Below are 17,732 nucleotides of genomic sequence, written 5' to 3'. Positions count from 1 at the left end.
TGGGGTCACTGCCTTGTATTCGTTTCTTTCAAAACCCTAGAATTCATTTCTTTCAAAATCCTGGGACTTATTCCATTGATCACTTCTGCCGAACCCCTAAACCCCTAAGTTACGGAGAAGTAAACAAACCAATACCGGTTGGCAAGCAGTGGTAGGGACAAACACATAAACAAAGGCGCGCGCGCGCACACACACACACACACACACTCACACATACATGCACAAATATATAAATATAAATAACTAACAATTGATGGATAGGTGTCAGTTCATTAAAGCCGTTTCTAACGAATTTTTTAATTGATCAATGAAAACATTATATCATTATTAAAAAAAACCTTTTCTTCAGATGAATACATGAATTTAACAATCAAGGACATTAAAAAAAATTTAGGTGCATTACCCTTAAGTACCTTATTCAACTAAATCTTGTTATATATATATATGTGTGTGTGTGTGTGTGTGTGTGTGTGTGTGTGTCTGTGTGTGTATGTATGTATGTACGTATTATGTCAGGTCGCTCTCGAGTGCTACTAGTACCATGTAGCCCAGTACAACCTGTTTTATAGTCGGGTCGTCGGCGACTAAACTGGCAACCCCACGAGGCTTGCTTGGTGAGGTGGGTGCTTGTTGAACACCCTGCGGGACAAAAATTAAGACCTTTCAAAGAGCGGAAGTGCTACAATGTAGTCAACGACCATTCAACTATGTGTGTTTGTGGAGTGTTTGTGTGTGTGTGTATTGTGTATGTTGCATTTTGGACTCTGTGTGTGCGTGTATTGTATATAGTGTGTTTTGTTTTTTTTTTATTTTTTTTATTATAAAATTTTATATATCGTATGGGCAGTGGGCTGGTCTTTCTGGTCCTGTACGGGTAGTGAGACGTCCCCGCCCTCCAAGGGTTTCCCGCTGCCTTGCGGGTAAGTTTTTTTGGTTAATCAAAAGCTAAGGAGTAAACCGTATCCAAATCCGGAGTGGAGCCCCTAAGGCGGTTAGGTGGTGAAGTCCATCATCTCTCCGGCAGCGCCTGCAGTCCAGTCATGGCTAGGATGTGTCGTTCTGCGTCCCTCCTGGCTAGATCGGCTGGACCAAGAGGGGCTTCCTGGGCTTGAGCAACCTAAGACCTCCACAGTTCTCTTGTCCAGGATTCAGTGACTCAACTCCCTCTACTTCTTCTTCCAAATCCTGAGGCGATGGGCGAGTGCTGACGGTGGCAGGTGCAGGATGGCGCTAGGAGCTGCTAGCCGTGGACCTGCACTCGGGCGGTCAGGGCAGGATGGTCGTTCTGCAGCCTACCGGGGCAAAGGCATAGTTCGGCAGCCACTCTGAAGACGGAGCAGCCCTCTTTAGGGATAGCGCTGCTCCCCTCCTTAGGGGGAAGGTGACCTAAAGAAAGCTTGCCTCATCTCATCCTGTCAGCATACCACAGCTGACTAGTCATCTACCGCGCGGTCGAAACATGAAAGAAATACGAAAGAAGAACCCAAAATCCTCCCACCGGAAAATCACTTTATGTGTTAGAGCCTGGAACATCAGGACACTCATAGACAACCAAAACTGTGACAGGCCAGAACGTCGAACAGCGCTTGTGGGTCGTGAACTGCAGAGATACAGCATTGATGTTGCGGCCCTCAGCGAGACACGCCTTGCCGCCACGGGGGAGATCACCGAGGCTAGAGCTGGATACGCTTTCTTTTGGTTAGGGGAGGCACCGGATGAACGCAGGGAAGCAGGAGTTGGCTTTATCATTCGAACCTGGAGTCACTCCCAAGAGGAATCAGCGACCGCCTGATGGTGATGAGAATTCCTCTCCAAGGCAAGATGCACCTGACACTCATCAGTGCTTACACTCTGGAGCAGAGAGAGCTGTTCAATCAGAACCTCACCAAAGTGCTACGGCCATTTCCTAAAGACGACAAGCAGCTGATACTCGGGGACTTCAATGCGTGTAGGCAAAGATGCCCAGTCTTGGCCTGATACCATCGGTCCACATGGCATCGGACATGAGAATACCAACGGTCAACTGATACTCACCTTCTGCGCTGAACAGAGACTCACCACCACCAGTACCCTGTACCAACTGCCTGACATCCACAAGGCTACCTGGATGCACCCAAGGTCCAAGCATTGGCACCTGATTGACTATGTGATCACCAGGCACCGTGACATCCAGGATGTTCCCATCACTAGGGCAATGAGGGGAGCTGACTGATGGACAGATCACCTGCTGTTGAGGTGCAGACTGTCCTTTTCCATCGTCAGCAGACATAGACGCCAGAAAGCTGATGTTAAAAAGAAACTAGACGTCCAGAAACTCAATGAACCAAAAACAAAAGAGACCCTCGTTGACAACCTTGCGAACCAGCTTGAACATCTGCCAGCAGAGGGAAACCTTGAGAAGGCCTGGGCCAACTTCCGGGATGCAATGTATGACTGTGCCAGCCTTACTCTAAGCCACACAAAACGGAAACAACAAGATTGGTTTGACAACAACAAGGAGATCACCACCCTCCTCCAGGAGAAGAAAGAAGCCTTCACAGCCTGGCTCAATGACAAAGACTCCCAAGTCAAGCACGACCGCCTCAAGAACATCAGAGGAAAGGTGCAGACTGAGCTGCGACAGATGAAAGACAAGTGGTGGGAAAACAAGGCTGCAGAACTACAGCAGTATGCAGACGAGCACAATTCCAAGAAGTTCTTTGCCGGCCTGAAAGACGTGTATGGCCCCACGCTAAATGCAATGGCACATGTGCGCTCTGCCGATGGAACCTTTACTGAGAAGAGCGACATCAAACAGCACTGGAGTGAACACTTCAGTCAGCTGCTAAACAGACCTTCCCAGATTGACCAGCAGGCCATCCAAGACATTCCACAGCGCCCAGCCCTGGTGTCGCTTGATGACCCAACATTGGCAGAAATCCAGAAGGCCATCAAGCAACTACATGTGGAGAAAGCACCTAGTCCTGACGGAATACCCCCAAAGATCTTCAAAGAGGGAGGTGAAGTTGTTGCCATCAAGTTGACTGAGCTGATACAGCAGTTCTGGGATGAAGGGTCAGTGCCGCAGGACTTCAAGGATGCCAACATCGTGCATCTGTATAAGAACAAGGGGGACAGAGCTTCATGTGACAACCACAGAGGTGGAAAGATCATGGCCCGTGTTTTTCTGAACCGCATCACACACCACTTGCTTGATGACGTGGTCTCAGAGAGCCAGTGTGGATTTAGGAACAACAGGGGATAATAGACATGGTCTTTGCAGTACGGCAGATAAAAGAGAAGTGCCAAGAACAAAACCAGAACCTCTACATCCTCTTCATGGACCTGACGAAGGTTTTTGACATGATATCCCCCGAAAGGGCCTGTGGGATATCTTGTCATTTCATGATTGCATGGATCATCCAGTCATTTCGTGATTGCATGATGGCTCGCATCGTGGAAAACGGAGATATCTCTGATCCATTCCCGGTCTCCAATGGCGTGAAGCAAGGCTGCGTGATGGCTCCCACACTCATCCTCATCTTTGCCACCATGCTCTTCCGCGCCCTGTCAAAGTCTGATGCTGGTGTCACTATTCGCAACAAATGTGACGGCCGATTCTTTGACTTCAGACGTCTGAAGACAAAAGCCCAAAGTCCTGGACGCCCTAGTGAGAAACTTCCAGTTTGCAGACGATTGTGCGCTTACAGCATTGAATGAACCAGACCTGCAGGAACTTGCCACTTGTCTCGCAGAAGCAGCAAAAGCCTTCGGATTGACCATTAACCTGCGAAAAACTGAAGTGATGCTTCAGCCTGCACCTAGCCTGACACCTCCTGAGCCTCAGATTGAGATTGAGGGTACAACTCTGAACAACGTGGAGAGCTTTACATACCTGGGAAGCTGCCTGTCCTCAAACATGGACAAAGATGTCTCTATGATGCTTGCAAAAGCAGGAGCTTCGTTTGGCAGACTTTGGACACGTGTGTGGGCCGAATGAGGCATCAGACTTTCCACCAAGCTGACAGTCTATAGGTCAGTCGTCATCACCTCTCTGCTCTACGGCTGTGGGACGTGGATGCTGTAGGAGAGGCAAATGCGAGTGCTTGACCAGTTCCACTTCTGTTACTTGCGACGAATCATGGGAATTTCCTGGGAGGACAGAGCCTCCAACACTGAGGTGCTTCGCAGAGCCGAAATGCTCGAGATCGAAGCCCTCATCATAAAGGCCCAGCTCGGGTGGGTCGAACATGTAGTCCAAATGGATGATGCACGTCTACCAAAGATGATCTTCTCTAAGCTGGCTTCTGGAGCAAGAAACCATGGAAAGCCACTGAGGCGATACAAGGACAGCCTGAATACTTCCCTTGAGGCCTGCGGCATTTCAGCCAGTGGCTGGGAATCGATTGCCTCTGACCGCGGCGCCTGGCGTCCAGCTGTCCAAAAGGGTGTTAGGCTGTTTGAGGAAAAGCGTCTCAAGAGCCTGGACCAGAAACGACAAGCCCGAAAAGAGAGGATCCCCAACCCTACTGCTGCTACGGGCCCAACTTATGGCCGCGTCTGCCTTTGGGTTACGCTCCCACCTCTGGCATTACTGACGTCATTGGCGAACCCCAACAGACTTCCATTATTACATATATATGTATATATTTAGATTTTTCAAATTGCGTCCATTCTGGTGGATTTTTCAAATTGAACTAAGTTCCTGTGGAAAAAGTTTTTGATCATTTTATAGTATTATTGAGTGTGTAGTGGTGGGGAGGGATATAAGATAGTACAAGAGTGTGATGAATGGGGAGAAAGTGAGAGAGAGAGCATGTGTATGTATGTGTGCGCGCGTGTGTGCGTGTGTGTGTTTTTGTATCTGAAAGTAGTGTTGGAGAAAAAGAACACGACTTCAGAGAAGACATCAAGAAAAAGTGGAAACGCTACCTCGATGACTGCTTCATCTTTTGGAACAGATCAGAAGACATACGAACATTCCACAACATCCTCAACACACTGCACCCATCTATCAACTTCACAATAGATACCAGCCACAACGAACTTCCCTTCCTAGACATCAACATCAAGATACACAACTCCATCATCACAACAGACATCCACAACAAAAATACCGACACACACCAATATTTAAATTTCTACTCCTGCCACCCATCCCACTTAAAAAGAAACATCCCATATAGTATGGCAAGACGCATATGCAGCATAGTAACTGACTCACAAACACGCCTGATAAGACTACATGAACTTAAAAACTTCCTACTAGAACAAAAACTACCCCCTTAAACTAATAAAAAATGGAATCTCAAGAGCAATGAAACTAGACATCACACAACTCAGGACATCCAAAAGAAAAAACAAAGAAAACATTATCCCTTTCATAAACACACACAACCCTGGAGTTACCAACATGTTTCAAATCATACATTCAAACCTACCAATAGTCTTACAAAGCCCCAAAATGGAAGACATACTAAACAAATATTGCATAAAAAACAGTAGACGACAAGACAAAAACCTGAAGAAACAACTAACAAGAGCGAAATTCTCATCAGAAACTAAAACTGAATTCTTTGTAAAAGAGTGCGGAGATGGTAGATGTGGGATCTGCAGTAGCCCCCTCCTACAAATACATAGAGGGAGACAAAGAAATGAAATTTAAAAGTGGTCACATATTCAAAATAAATGCAGATATGAACTGCAAGACGCAGAATGTAATATACTGCATAACTTGCCCCACGTGCAAGGAGGATTACATAGGTGAAACTGGAAATTCTTTATGCCAACGAGCCAGGATTCACCGACAACATGTCCGACGGGAAGAACTGCGCAAGATACCACTGAGTAAACACCTAGATACATGTGGAGAAAGAAAATTTAAGATCTTTCCCTTCTACAAATGTCCAAAGAATGACACCTCCTTCAGGAGGATTATGGAAAAATACTTCATAACTAAGTTCTCCCCCAAATTGAATGGCTGAAAATATCTCTATAATAAGCTGTACCAGATGAAGGACCAGATTTGCAAAATAAATTGTATTAAACACACACACACACACACACACACACACACACACACACACACACACACACACACACACAGAGTTCTACACATATGTTTTGGTTTTCGAAAATACAACATTGAACAAATGATATTCTAATATTTGAATGAAACCATTTTACTTTAATTTGTGGAACCAGTTGCTTCTGTATGATAAAACTTAATATTTATTTAGCTGTCAATCAGTGAGATATTAGACTAAATCAATTGAAGATCAGACAACAGACTCAGTTGTTGTCGGTTTGTATTCTGTCATCTGTAACTTCAACACAAGAAAGTCTCTTTTTCAAGTATGGACCTTATGAAATTTTGCTCATCATACATTGAAGGACAAATCTTTCAATTTATAATTTAACAAACATAGTGTAGCACTTAGTACACTGTATATTATTCTATATTCTTGCTGATCACCAAAGCAAATTGACTTTTAAAATGGGAATAAAACAAACCTGTTTTTGTAATCCAGATTTTCCATCCCATGTAAGCACAGGAATCAAACATTGGATTGAAAGAACTGAATAGTGGTATAAATATCAATACAATTATTTCTTCTTCATCTTTTTCTTCTTTCTTCCCTTCTCCAACGGCACCCCTTCCAGATTCACAGGCACCCCCCCACACACACACACACACGCACGCACGCACACACACACACACACACCTTCACAAAACAATAATAAAAAGAATTCCAGACGATTCTTTTTTGAAATGGCCAATTTCTAAAAACCAAAAGCCATTTACAGTTGCAAAAAAAAAATAAAAACAGAAGTGGCACTGATTACTCTTAACAACTTGACCATTCCTCCTTAACACACAAGACAATGATAAAAAGGAAATATAATTTATGGTCTTCTTTCTCTCCCTTTTCTTCCTTCCCTTCTTTTTCTCTAACACCATTTTCAGATACAAAAATACACACACGCACACACACACACATGCTCTCTCTCTCACTTTCTCCCCATTCATCACCCTCTTGTACTATCTTATATCCCTCCCCACCACTACACACTCAATAATACTATAAAATGGTCAAAAACTTTTTCCACAGGAACTTAGTTCAATTTGAAAAATCCACCAGAATGGACGAAAGCGCTAATATATGATGTATAAAAACATGTAATATACAAATAAATATCTGTAAATATAAAACCATCCGAATTTCTGAGTACCTCATTTCTTCTAATATAAAATACCTGTACATCATCTCCAAACCTTCTAATATATATTTATATAAAGCAAATAAGTAACAAGGATGTTCAGGTATTAGTACATTATGGCCATTTCAAGCGGCTCCATTCAATCGATCAATGCAAGCATTACATCATCAATTTGAAATAACCCGCTCTCCTCGGAAGCATAAGACCATATATAAGTTTTCGGCATATAGGATATTTCATTATAATTTTTTAGCAGACTTTTCCTCAGAACTAGAGAATAAAAGAATGACATTGCTTACTGCTATTATTGTAGCAGAATGAACTCAGGGAGAAAATACTTAAAGTCTACTATAATTTAGAGGAGCAGAAGAAAATAACAATGAAGGTCAAGAAAGAGTAGTGGTAATATGGCTACATTCCTCTTTATCCTTATCACAATCAAAAGATCCAATGCAGCGATACCGGACTGACTTGATGCCTCAACTTAAGTACCTAATTCAACTGAATCTTAATTATATATATATATATATATATATATATATATATATATATATATATATATATATATATATATATATATATATATATATATATAATTAAGATTCATATATATATAAACGACGGGTTTCTTTCAATTTTCTTCTGCGAGATCTACTCACAGGGGTTTGGTCAGCCCGAAGCTATAGTGGAAGTCACTTGCCCAAGGTGTCACGCAATGGTTAGGAAGCATGCGGTTGGAAAGCAGATTTCTTACCACACACTCACACCTGACCGCGCCTTTATATATTATATATGTATATATAGGGGAAAAGCAACAAGAATGGATTAAAATCTCGGTACAATTGTTTCGTACGAGGACATCTTTAATAAGCTACAAAAAATGCAGTAAATACAGATGGCTCGTACTCGTCAGCCGAAAAAACATCAGAGAATTCCCAAACATCAAAAGGGGTAGATACAAATGAGGGTGTAAGATTAACTGCATTGAAGAAAGTTCGATTCCTGGAGATCCGATGAAAGGTCTTAAACTTACAGAATTTGTGCATGTCTATATATAGCTCATATTGAATTGTTAATCAAGTTATGTGAAGAAATTTCGGATACAGTCATGCGAAATTTCTGAAAATCCGAGTAAGAAGCAAAGTGACTGTCATATCGTGTAGAGGAAAATCCGAGTAAGAAGCAAAGTGACTGTCATATCGTGTAGAGGAACAGATTGTTATTGAAATTTACAAGAATCACAGATAAGTTCGATTCCTGGAGATCCGATATTTCTTCACATAACTTGATTAACAATTCAATATGAGCTATATATAGACATGCACAAATTCTGTAAGTTTAAGACCTTTCATCGGATCTCCAGGAATCGAACTTTCTTCAATGCAGTTAATCTTACACCCTCATTTGAATCTACCCCTTTTGATGTTTGGGAATTCTTTGATGTTTTTTCGGCTGACGAGTAGGAGCCATCTGTATTTATTGCATTTTTTGTAGCTTATTAAAGATGTCCTCGTACGAAACAATTGTACCGAGATTCATTAGAATTCACTTGAATCTCAATTACTTATATGTATATATATATATATATATATATATATATATATATATATATATATATATATATATATATATATATATATATATATATATATATATATATACATGTATGTATGTATGTATGTATGTGTGTAGATATATATATATATATATATATATATAGTTAATCCAAACAAGAAAGCACAAAAAAACACAACAACGCGAGGACGTGGAACAAATATAGTATTATTGGACGCTCAGGAAAGAAGGAAAGAAGGAGGGTTTAACGTTTCGAGCGGAGCTCTTCGTCGGAAACATAGGAGAAGGAAAGATCCAGAGAAGGGAAGACAGAGGGAAAAAAATCGTCAACGGTACACACGAGGTCACATGCATATATGTATATACATATGTATGTATGGATAGATAGATAGATAGATAGATAGATAGATAGATAGATAGATAGATAGATAGATAGATAGATAGATAGATAGATAGAGAGATAGATAGATAGATAGATAAATAGATAGATAGATAGATAGATAGATAGATAGATAGATAGATAGATAAATAGATAGATAGATAGATAGATAGATAGATAGATAGATAGACAGACAGACAGACAGATAGATAGATAGATAGATAGATAGATAGATAGATAGATAGATAGATAGATAGATAGATAGATAGATAGATAGATAGATAGATAGATAGATAGGCAGACAGTCAGACAGACAGACAGACAGACAGATAAATAAATGCATGGTTACCTGTCGTATCTTGCTCGGAGCATAAACATGCATTAATATATGCCAATAAATTTTTAACATAGAACTTAATATCCAGTGCCCATCACACTTCTGCCACCACCAAAGCTCACAATAAAAAACCACCAAATTGTTTGCTCATTACAGTATAGGCAAAGAATACCGCCTATATTTCTAGATGTCACCCACTAATAGAGTAAAATTTTACCGACTATCACAGCACCTACTAGACTATAATCAAAAATTCAAAAGATATATTTGTACATGTCATATGCGACAAGCTTTCCCACTTACCAAATTATCAAGGGGACCCTGAGATTCCTCGCGAAAAGAACCGCCACCAATCAGTAGCACAGTGAGAATCCATCACCCCACTTGCAATTCAACATGGCACATACTCAATAAAATTACCCCAAAACTTTCTCTTTGTCTCCAGATCATCGCCACATACTCTTAGTCGCTAACTGCGAATACTGCACCGATCATTTCAGAAGACAATCTGTGACAAGATCAGCCTCTTCACTTTCACTATGCGTCATGACGAGATTGTAGCTTTGCCAAACCTCTCTCTCTCTCTCTCACACACACTCCTTTTCCTTGTCTCTCTGTCACACACACTTTCTCTTAAGTTACCCTCAACCATCTCTTATTTCCTGGATCATAAGCTTTCTGTCATACCTTAGTAGCATTGCAGCGGGTATTGACGAAGCCTCCCCCGACCCAGATTCTGCCCAACTCTGTTATGCCTTAAGACACAGTGTCTTTGGCGCTCGTACTTCAGGGATCAGTAATAATGTCTACATCATCAATATTTCTGTACATTTCTGCTCTGTGGTATATTTAAAAAAATACACTCAAGTTTTCTAAATGTCCTGGAATTTTTCGACACGCCTCAAAAATGTGTGTGACAGCTGAAGACTAAGTATGCCATGACACAACAACTGAAAACGTTTGCTTTATACACAAATTTCTGAGTCCACATACAAAAGGCCCTTCAACTTAAGAATTCCCAGGCTTGTTATTCCTCTTGACCTCTCCTATCGCTATTATAATGGTTTTCCTTAACTGAACTATCTCCCTGCTCAGTTCCACACGCCTCTCTGTCTATCAGCACTTATACTGTCCTACCTCTCAGACTCTACTAGAAAACCTACTCCCGATGATTTTCCCATAGAAAATTTGCCCTCTATAATCGTTTGTGTCTACGTTTAGCCGCCAGGCACCCGACCAGACTTGTCTCTTCTAACAACACGTGCTTTTATAGAAATGATACTACACTTCACTCTTTCTCTATCTTCCACGTAGAAGGCATCAATGAGGATGCCTTCTACGACGTGGTCGCCCGACAATAGCAACCAAATCTCCCGCGAATCACAACTCTACTCTTTTAAAAAGAACACAATGGACAATGTGTTTTTAAATACACTACACCTGAAAAATAAACAGAAATATACAGGGCGGTCACGGCTAGAATACATTTTGACCGTAGGTTTACTTGATCAAAGAGAACCCAGGACAAAATATCAACAAAAATTTCACAGCATGAACAGAGATCTTGACAGTACCCTTCACTGAAGGTATGACACCCTTGACTCATTCAACAGTACAAATATTCATTTACAATAAACACACGATTAAAAGAACTATCAAAGGTACTATAAAAACTAGGACGAGGTGTGCCATGACACAGCAAATGAAAATGTTTTCTTTATACACAAATATCTGAGTCCACATGCAAAAGGCCACTCAACTAACTTTAAGAATTACCTCTCGCTATTATAATGGTTTTCCTTAACTGAACTATCCCCCTGCTCAGTTCCACACGCCTCTCTGTCTATCAGCACCTATACTGTCTTACCTCTCAGACTCTACTAGAAACCCTACTCCCGATGATTTTCCCATAGAAATTTTGCCCTCTGTAATTGCTTCTCTGTTCACGCTTAGCCATCAGGCATGCGACCAGATGTTCAAAGAATGCCAATAACTTAGACCATACTGATACTGATTAAAAGCACTCTCTCAATAGAGACATTGGATAAGATTATAGACTCTACCTGCTTATAAACACTATCTTGTTATAAACACTGTCAAAGGTAAAGGCACTGGTTATAGACACTGTCTGGCTATGTGCACTGCACGGTTATATACACTGCAATGCTATAGACATTAGTCGTCTATGTTATAGTCAAGAGCTGGTTACAGACGTTTTCTGGTTATAGATATTGCTTGGTCATAATTACAGTTCCCGTTTATAAACATTTCCTGATTATATACACTTGTCCAGGTTATAAACATCACCTGGTTATGAGCAAGCACAGCCTGATTATAGAGACTGTCTAGTTATAGTCTGCCTGATTATAAATAGTCTGGTTATAAACACTTCCAAGTTTTAGACACTGCATGATCATAAACAAACACAACTGGCTATAGACATTGACTTGTTATAAACAGTGCATGGTTACAGACACTGCCTCCTCGTCCTTTCACTAACTTTATAAACAAAATTACATAGCACCTCAATATTCCCGGTCATATAGCCACGACACGTCACACGACACCTCACAGCCAAATCTCCATCAAAACAGACTTCTGCCGTCTTTAAAAAGGGAAGGAGACATATTTATGTTCTGGATACGTTATACTTTAAACAAAATACGATAGCCACCGCTGGAACCACTTTGATCTAAGGTTTGCTCAAGCAAGGCAAACCACGGGCTAAACACAACGCCAGACAGTCACGTCGCCCCTCATCTCACCAAATAGTCACTACGTCATAGTACTTATACACCACACCACACTACTTCACATCACAACGATGCATACAACCACAATTCTAACCACACTACAAACAATACAGCACGCCACACAACCACTACACCACATCATTGTATAGCAACCCATGTTGTTTTTCACTAAGCTGACCTAGAAAGATGTAACCAGATTTGCAACCAATCAAACTCACTGATCGATCTAACTTCTCTCTCTTTACAGATATATATACTCCCGTTCTCTAAATCTATCATTCAGTTTCTTTATCCGTTTGTTTATCTGCCTGTTTTTCTTTTCCTCTGTCTCCTTTCTCTTTCTCTGCTTCTATCGCCTCTTTGTTTTTGTCTCTCACTGTCTTCAGTTTTCTCTCTCTACCTTTCTCTCCCCAGATTGCAGACAAGAAAAAGCATGAGTAATGTTGTACTGCTCTGATAGGTGGCAGCACCTGACTGCTACCTGCTGCTAACACAAGCGCGCGCGCACACCGACGTTAACATATCTCCTCTACATTGTTTCTACCTTGTCGCACATACACAATCCCACTTCTGGGCCTCGACCATACAAAATGCTTAATTTTCATCATGTACGTTCCGAGTTCAAATCCTGCCGACTTCGGCTAGATTTTCTTTCCTTTTATACGATAAGCATCAGGCGGTATTAATAAGATAACTAAGGTAAATTTGTTCATCAACTATATCCTCTCACACATTTCTGGCCTTGCAACTCTTAAATGCCTGACATCATTTAGTTGCATCCAACGACAATTTTAAGATGGAAACCGCAACCATTATTGATTTTCGTGTTTCGCTTTTCAAGGACATACACTGGTGTGGATTCAACTTCCCCACCTTCGTCTTACGGAAGCCTTATCCCAATGTTAAAAACGACTGTTCAACTATATCTAAACTAAAGTTAGTCAACAAAGAAAGTCCCTATGCAGTTATTCAACCTGCTAGAAAAAGCAGCGAAATTCACTTTTATCAATTTAGTGTTTGGAAATAGGAAGAACACATTATACAATGATTTAAGAATGATAATCACGACTTGGATCCTTTGATTATAGATCTGCTGTTTAAGGCTGACCTGACTAAAGCACAACAATCACTCACCACCCCAGCATCATACATAACCGTACTGGTTCACTTAATAGATACAACACGGCCATAGCGGCAGAATGATGCGAGAGTTACTTCCCTTGACTATAGTGGCTTTTTAATCTTAAGCAATTTCATCAACTTCACATCTAAAAACTGAACTTCTGCCTCTACAGAAATGTACTTGCATGTATACACATATCCATTTATTGGGAACTGAGATTTCGTTACCCCTTTCACTCTTACACACACACACATAACCAACACCGCCTTTCAGCTGGTTGTGGTCGATAAAATAAAGTTTTGGATAACTTCCAGGTTTAAAATTTCTACGATACATCCAAGATGTGACGGAAAGCTGTGTGTGTGTTTGCATCGCGCGTTGTAATGATGGATCTCCGTCGTTCGACCAAGAGGATACAATTCTTCGATCTCCTATAAATGGGTGGACAATGCACAGGCAGGTGCATCTTTAGTATAATTCTCAGGCAGAATCAGAGTGATTACTCTATCTTTTCAAATACCGGACTGTATTCTTTCTATACAGTTTCCGTCTACCCGAATTAATTTGTAAGGTATAGGTTAACTCTAATCTATGGAAAGATGCAATGAAGTGGAGTTCGTAGCTGCAAAGCGAACTTCTTAACCATTGGCCCGCTCTCTCTCTCTCTCGTGTGTGTATGTTTATGTGTAGTATGGTGTATCTGTATATATGTGAGTGTGTGTATACAGACACCTAAAAATAGATAGACTTAACCTTACACACACACACACACATATATACATATATATATATATATATATATATATATATATTATTGTATTTCGGGGCGATCTTTTTTTTTTTTCAAATAAACACACGCACTTTACTCGTTTATTACTGTTCTTATTTTAACTCCTGTCCATTGTCCGAAAATTTTTCGTCACACATCTGTGACCTCTTCAGCGACATATTTCGTTTTCGTGTGTATTCTTGCTCCACTTATTCCTAAAATAAAAACAGTAATAAACGAGTGAAGAAAATATATAGTGTGTGTGTTTATTTGGCAAAAAAAGAATGACCGTCCCGAAATACAACAGTATCTGTTCCAACACACGATTTCGCATCAGGAATCTTGCAGCACAAACAAAAATTTTATATCTTGGACATAGAGTTACCAATGGTTTCTTACGCGCGCGTGTATACAAAAATATATACGTGTGTATGTACAAAAATGTATGTGTAGCTGTGTTCTTTTCGTTTTTCCGTCCAGAGCATGAATGGGTTAAAGGTTCACTACAGCTGTTTCAGACGCATTTCCTATTGATGAAACGTTTGATTACACTTTGAAAAAACCGTTTTCTGCACGTGATTAAAATTTTGATCAGGAGAAAAAATACCCCAAGATGTGTATTGATCTCTCTGTGAGGTATCATTGAAGAGAATGTTTTTTTCATGATGTGAGCGAAATAACCATCAATAAAAATGCGTCTAAAACAGCTGTAGTGAACCTTTAACACATGTGTTCTTATTTTATGCAAGAACCATTCCTGGAACCTGCCCTATTTTGAATCTGGAACTTGCATTGGAACATGAACTAACATGCGTGTGTGCATTTGTAAGTATGTATGTGTATATTTATATGTATGTGACTATATATGTGTGCATGTACATGTGTGTGTGTGTGTGGATATGTTCGTATATGCACATGTATATACGGATATGTTTGTATGTGGTATATACACGTATGTGCTAAACTCAACCCTTTTCTGGTGTCCTGGATGTTAAAATACCTTAATTCAAAAGGAATCATACAATAAATTTTCTCTGTGTGTGTATGTATAAACGCGGAGTAGATAGAACAGGGGACAACTGATGAAGGGAATATTCTTTTTCTTGCATGTCTCATTTCTCTATTTGTTTGTTTTTTCGTTGTTCGAAAAAAGTTCGTTTTCTATGTTTTTGTTTTTTATGTACTCGTTTCTCATTCTGCCCACGTTTTTTTATGTCCTGTACCCATATATGCATGTATACATACATACATACATATATATGTATGTATGTACATATATGTATGTATATATGCATATATGTATACCTTTATACACACACACACACACATATACATATATATGTGTATATATATATATATATATATGGTGTGTGTGTGTGTGTGTAAAAATATATAAAATGGGACAAGAACGCAAAACATTCAAATAGACGATATATATATGTATGTATGTGTATATATACATATATGTATATATGTGTGCGAAATATTTTCTGAATATAAAACCATACATTTATTTTTCTGTCGTTCTCTTTTGTTTGATGGTGATGAAAGATGAAAGCAATAGAGAGGAGAGGGAAAGAGACAAAGAGAGAGAGAGAGGAGAGCATCGAATGCGCCGTTGTTTTATATGGAATGAATGAAAATACAAAAAGGAATGCAATACAAAACATCAACAAAATAATGTTGTGAAGAATGACACGTGACTTGCAGATGATAACGGTCAAGAAGGAACGGGGGCTGAATTAGCCAATCAGAGTGCAGTTACTGCTGCTACTTCTACACTGGCTGTATGCGTGTACTTCCACATCAGTTTGCATATGCATGTGCGTGCGCGCAAATTAGCATGTGTGCATATATGTATGTATGTACGTATATATATGTGTGTGTGTGTACATAAATTTACGTGTGTGTATGAGAGACAGTTAGGAGTGAATGTGTGTATGTGTAAGTAAGTGTTGGTATGTTTATATGTGTAAGCGAGTGCGGGGAACGACGTCACGCTGCACCAGCCAACCCCTGACGGATGTTGCTCGATCACGTGGCCACCTGACATCACGCGCTGCGTGCGCCTGGACGGAAAAACAAAAAGAACACGGCTACACATAGATTTTTGTACATACACACATATATATCTAATTACGCAGCTGGGGCAAAAATATTAAAAGAAGTAAAATGTAATTCTACAATAAAAATAATTATATTTTTTGCTAATACGCACAACACTGATGAGATATAGTATATATACTATAAATTTCGCCACGGTATCCAATCAGGTTCCGTAGTGTAGTGGTTATCACGCTCGCTTCACACGCGAGAGGCCCTGGGTTCGATCCCCAGCGGAACCAGTGGTTTACTTTTTTTTTATTTCAGTATATTTGTAAGTGTTCTGCTCCTAAATGTAATTAATGTCATTCTGACTGCAAACCATTTATGCACAGGAACTCGAAACCCCATAATTCAAAGTCTTTTATTAAGACAGTCGGTCGTGATTTCAGTGAGTTTGGGCTGTTAACATGTCTAAGAAGAACGTAAAGGTTCTTTAGTTCGAATTTCACCAGTTTGTTTCTCCTGGTAACTTCATAACGATTTCAAATTACTTTTGGGTGGTACCTGGAAAGAAATTTCACCCCACCCAATATGATTTTAGAATATTTTATACTACTACTACTACTACTACAAGAAGAAGAATTTCAGATTACCGGGAAGTAACTTAAAATGGAGTAGTTTAAGGTTGTTACACCGGTTTCTTTTATCGGTGAAACGATTCGGTCAACTTTCTTAAGTCACTAACGCTTTTGAGATATGCATAACATTTACGTCTTCTTTTATTGACGAGAGGACAGTCATCAACTTATTGAATTCAGTTTGATTATTTTTTGTCATGCAAGCATTTTGATGTAACAGAAATAAGAAAGATTCGAACGCAGACTTGAACCACATTTCTTTCTAACATCACTGTTGCTCTCACGGCCACCAATCTAATATCATTGAACACAATTATAATGTAAGGCTCTACTTGGTCATTCAGTATGCTTGAAATAGCAGCAAAATGCCCTCAAAATCACACCCGACCGTCTTAAAAGATGAAATGGATATATAAAATGGACTTGAGAACACAAACTGAAAATGGAAATTTTAACGTTACTCAGGCGGAAAACCCCATACTCTTCGTTTCTTTGCCCCCCCCCCAAAAAAAAATTTCAACTACGGAGATTATTTTACAAAAATAAATAAATAAAACTTTTCAAATTACTAATTTTAATCCAACAAGCCCCCATTTCTTTTTCTATTTTGTGTTTTTAGCATTTCATAAATTGCTTTTGGGGACCCAAATTTAAAAGCACGGAGATAACGATTTTGAAAATAAGTTTGTTCATAATTTCAAAAAAAGTTAATGCCGATTGCCTACGATAATTTTCCGCTTCCATTTATGATTTTTAAAATGGCTGAAAATGTAATCTATAGGATGGTAACGTTTAGAGTGCTTTAACCATAGGTTTGCTGGGGCTCAAAAACGGAAATAATAACAACAGCAACACGCACACACACAAACACGTGCCGGTGCATGCCTGCATATTAATGCATATGTAAATATC

General features: G+C 39.8%; 1 non-coding gene across 1 annotated transcript; it reads left to right on the top strand.

Moving 5' to 3' along the window:
- Positions 1 to 16,408: 16,408 nt before the first annotated feature.
- On the top strand, positions 16,409 to 16,481 carry Trnav-cac. The gene has a single exon. It is a non-coding gene; the product is annotated as a tRNA-Val (tRNA).
- Positions 16,482 to 17,732: the final 1,251 nt, after the last annotated feature.

Source organism: Octopus sinensis, linkage group LG18 (assembly GCF_006345805.1).
Source record: "Octopus sinensis linkage group LG18, ASM634580v1, whole genome shotgun sequence".
Classification (NCBI taxonomy): domain Eukaryota; kingdom Metazoa; phylum Mollusca; class Cephalopoda; order Octopoda; family Octopodidae; genus Octopus; species Octopus sinensis.
The sequence above is the reverse complement of the archived record's forward strand: the minus strand, read 5'-3'. Positions and strand labels throughout refer to the sequence as shown.